The following is a 4,751-nucleotide window of genomic DNA, read 5'->3' as shown; positions in this document are numbered from 1 at the left end:
ATGTAATCGGTGGATTCGATGGAGAAGGCTATAGTGATTTATCAGAAAATATTCCGGAATTTATGTTCTTTCTCTTCTCTTCGACATTTATGTAAATGTTTTTGTGCAGGTTCAAGAAGTGTACGAAATTTCAGCTGAGTATGAAGAAAAGCGTGACCTTAAGAAACTGGATATTTGCACTTTTAAGGAAAAGAAAATGATGTTTGTACTGGATAACTATTACTATTAGTTAACGTGATTGCAATGAATAGTGATCATAAATCCATGATCTTGTAGATACAATTGAAGTCATTAGCAGAGGAAATGCAAGCAATCATCAGGGGATTAGAAAAGGTTAAAGAGGAGCTGACTGCATCAGAAAACGATGGCCCAGTGACTGAAGTTTTTCGTAAGGTGATTAGTATTCTTGATTCTTCATTATATCATTTGAAGTACACAAAGTATTTCCAAAATAAGTATGTAAAGGTCTCTCTAGGCTATACAATAATGAAGTTATTTTTATAAGGAAGACTCTCACTAAAGAGGATAATACAATCCCACCTTGTGTCTTGTATGTTTTTGCTTCTTTTTACTGATGTCCTAGAAGGACCGCTGTGACTTGTGTGTTTTTGCTTGTCCTTGTGTCACACCTTCAAAGAATGTGTTTGACTTTACACTAGAAAATCCCCCTGTTACCCTCTGTGCACACGGTAAAGAGCAATATTTGTCTCTGTAGCTACATCTACTCTTCTGATAGCACGAAAATGAACATAGAGACTCAGAATTTAGGTGTGCGTGTGTCAGAATATTCTCAGGGAAGAGTGAGCCAACTTTCTTTTATGTGTATTTAGATTACCTATACCTATTACCTATTATAGTAAATTAGTATTGTGAATCCTGTGAAGTCTGATATGTTGGAGAAAGTTTTGTTTGAATGGGAAGGAATATTGAAGTGAAGTGCACAAATTAGAATATCAGTGAAAGTGTGAGGTTTGATTACTTTATCCAAATGATTTTCATTTCCATTTGGATGAGATTGGTATTAAATTTATGTTGCTAAGGTTTTAGACATGCAGAGATATTGTTATTAAAATGTTAGAAGGATGAACAATTATAGGCTTTGTTTGCTAATATCAATGCAGAGAGATTGATTTCTTTGTAAGTGCTTCTTTGCTTAGTGATTCTGTGATACATCTTTTATTGAAATTTTTTTCAGGAATATTGAGAGTGAAAAAAGAAAAGCTCTAAAACTATTTTTGTTTCCTTTTCAGTTTTTATTTATATTTTATTGAAACATCTGTTAATTAAAAAACCGCTAATTCTCCAAAATAAGTTCAAACAACTGGCCTTATAATTCCATCTTTCTTAACAGGTATGCATTTGATATTGTTTCACATTTGATAATGACATGAAGATGATATATATGATTGTAGCAAATCTTAATTGTAAAAGATAAACTCAAGTAGGGAAAATAAAAGAAACTTTTGTTTGGGGATAGGAAATTAGAGAGTATATACCGACACATGTACTTCTTTAGCAGGTTTCAAGATTTTAGATATCAAAATAGAGAAGCAAGTCATATTATTATTATTATTATTATTATTATTATTATTATTATTATTATTATTATGGTTATAATTTTTGAATTATGTGATGTATAAAAACTCAATGAAGTAAATAGAAACATGCTGTTAACTTTTGAATATGATGTATGTTCTGGATATTATTTGTACAATGAATTTCATCAACAGCAAACAATTCTCTTTTTCATAGGTTTTTATGGTAATGGTCAAGAAATGTGGTCTAAACATCCAAAGTTCAGAATAATTTATTTATAATATGTATACAAAAGAATCCAAGTTAAATATAGCTAACATACTAATCAAATAATTAAACTAACATACTAAACCATTTAATATTTATCTAATACATAAAAATATTATGTGATTACATAAAATAAATAATTGAATATTATAATTACTTTGGAAGAGGTGAAAGTAAGATAATGGCAATGACATGTAACGGGGCAACAAAAGTTTAGCAAAAGGAATGAAAAGTGCTCAAAATGTATGGGACATTGATGGTTACATACTTTTGTCTTCATCTTGAATAATTTTTAATTCACTAGTTGAAACTTGTAACTTTAGGCAATTATCTCTGGATGTTCTGTGCTGGAGAGTTGGCTGCAATTTTAAATTGTGATCGATTCAAATCACTACTACCTAGAACAACTAAAGTGAAATGCCTTGCAGATGCTGGTTATTTTATCAATGTGTAAGCTTATTTATCTTCTTTTTACTTATCTTTCTTTGTAAATGCAGCCCATGATTCATGGCAGGTCATATTATTCTCTTTCTAGAAAAAAAAATCATTTTAATTCTGAAATAGTATTATGTATTGTTCCAACTTAAAACTGATACTATGTTTATATTCATTGATCAATTGGTGCTAGTTCTGTCCTTTATCTCACAAAATTCATATATGAGGATTTATACAAAACAATGTGATTAATTTTTCTTAACATTCCCAGTTAAAAAAAAACTATGATTATTTAATTAACTCTAGTGAAAATTCGGCTGTCACAAACTGAGCCAAGGTTTTTCTACAGAAGCAGGTTACTTATAAATCAGCCAGTAGATGTGTCTTTTATGATCATTATTCTATAGTGCAGACTCAGAAATTCTTTATGCAGGTGGACAAGCTTAAAGGGGAACTAGAAACACAAAACAAGTAGAAAGGGAACACGGAAACTCGAGTGTTTGTTAGAGAAAAAAGTTAATGACTTGAACTCAAAATTAGAAGATGTAAGTTTTACGTTTACCAACAATTCTGTTTTAACTAATGTGCCTTAAGTGCATCTCATTATTGTTTTAACTAATGTGCCTTAAGTGCATCTTATTATTGTTTTAACTAATGTGCCTTAAGTGTATTACTCCAGCAGTAATTGATTTTCAAGTTATTCAAATATATTATGTCTAAGGATGATGCATCTATGCTCTAGTCTGTAGAATATTAATCACCGTTGTCTCTATGGACTCGTGCTTTTACATTTAGATTTTAAGTTTCTGAAAATTTAATGCAATGCAGGTAATGTTGATCTGTCTCATTTGCTTCAAAACATGGATGGTCAGATAAGAGAAGCCAAGGAGCGAAGGATATCTTAGATATGATAGGGAATCTTGTTTTGTAAATAAATAGTTGTTGGAATTAGTTTTTATAATTTTATTTTGGTTTTAACGGTGTAGCCATAATGGCTTGACATACTGTAAAGTTGAAATTTAATGTTAGAATATAATAAGTTATGATTTCGAATTAGTTGAAAATTTTAGTTACACGTTATAAATCTAAAATTTGGATGAGTTATATATTTGACAGTGGATTCTTTTTAGTTCCACTTTGGTTTCAAGTATAAAGATACTAATGTTGTAAAAAGATATTTTATATTAAATTAGTTATTTAAACATTTTTTTAATGTGTAAATTTTATGATCATATATAAATAAATTTTAAATTTTTTTTTTTGGAAATAAATAATTACATACGGATTCTTTTCGTATGTAAGTTATATACAGATATTATATACGGATTTTTCCGTATGTAAGTTATATACAAATTTTATATACGGATTTTTCCGTATATAATTTATATACGGATTTTTCCGTATATAAATTATATACGGATATATCCGTATGTAATTTAGCTACACTTATATTATATATGGATTTTTGTCCGTATATAATGCGTATATAATACAATTTTATATACGGATTTTTGATGTTATATACGGATTTTGACTGTATGTAATTGTGATTTTTCTTGTAGTGTTATTTAAACGAGTTATTTCTTAATCTACTTACAAACAAAATAACTCCTCCCAATTATTCTCTATTTTAAACATCTTGACACTTCTACAGTTCTCGTCTTATGAATTTGGTGTCACGATATCAATTTAGGTATCCATTACCATAAACCTATAAAGAGTCACCACCTAAATCACATGCAATTTACATTACTAGTATAGCATACGAGTGCTTATGTCACTTAATCTTAATTACATATATTCACACACTTGCTTGTCACCAATACAAAACCATACCATGTTATGTTGAGTTTATTGAGGATGAGATTCACTAGGGAGACACAACATTAATGAGATCTAAACCCAACCACATAAGAGATTGACACCGCTCTCAACCCAAAACCTTAAGACAATGGGTTAATGATAAGGATTCTTCCACTTTTCTAAGCAATCATATCTAATGCCAAGGTGAGAAAAGAGAAACGACATGGTTGTCCCTTATCCTATGCAATCATTGAAGCGGGTTCGAAAATAGAAGGTTTTTGCTTCAGTCTCAAAACTTGCTTTTTCAGTCCATCGATAATTACCGACAAAAAAAAGTTATTGATAAACAACGCGATCTGGTTTATCTTCATCCTCTTCCCTCCTTCCTTTTCTTCTTTTATTTTCCAATTTCATCTTCATTTTTCTATCAATCCAACATTCACGGTCTCAAGCAACATAAATGTTCATTAAAACCAAATCACCTTCTCCAATATTAACCTGCGTAGTGTGATTTTGTTTTTTGGTTTGTAGTAACGGTGACGAACCAACTACTCTATTACAACCTCGGTGGTGATAGTGAGTTACGACAATGATGAAGAGTAGTGGTAGTGATTGCCTCGGTATGTCAATGTCGAAGAAGAAGAAAAAAAAGTGAAACCCTTATTCATGAAAGGAGAAGCAACATGTTATTAACACTGATGAGTTAGTGG

At 30.3% G+C, this 4,751-nt stretch overlaps 1 long non-coding RNA gene across 1 annotated transcript; it reads left to right on the top strand.

The window, feature by feature from the left end:
• The first annotated feature begins 287 nt into the window (after positions 1–287).
• On the top strand, positions 288–2,861 carry LOC108322475 (uncharacterized). The gene is made up of 3 exons (XR_008244862.1): positions 288–393; positions 2,127–2,253; positions 2,672–2,861. It is a non-coding gene; the product is annotated as an uncharacterized LOC108322475 (long non-coding RNA).
• The last annotated feature ends 1,890 nt before the right edge of the window (positions 2,862–4,751 follow it).

Source organism: Vigna angularis, chromosome 8, assembly GCF_016808095.1.
Source record: "Vigna angularis cultivar LongXiaoDou No.4 chromosome 8, ASM1680809v1, whole genome shotgun sequence".
Taxonomy (NCBI): Eukaryota; Viridiplantae; Streptophyta; class Magnoliopsida; order Fabales; family Fabaceae; genus Vigna; species Vigna angularis.
Note: the sequence above shows the minus strand (reverse complement) of the source record. Positions and strands in the feature narration are given on the sequence as shown.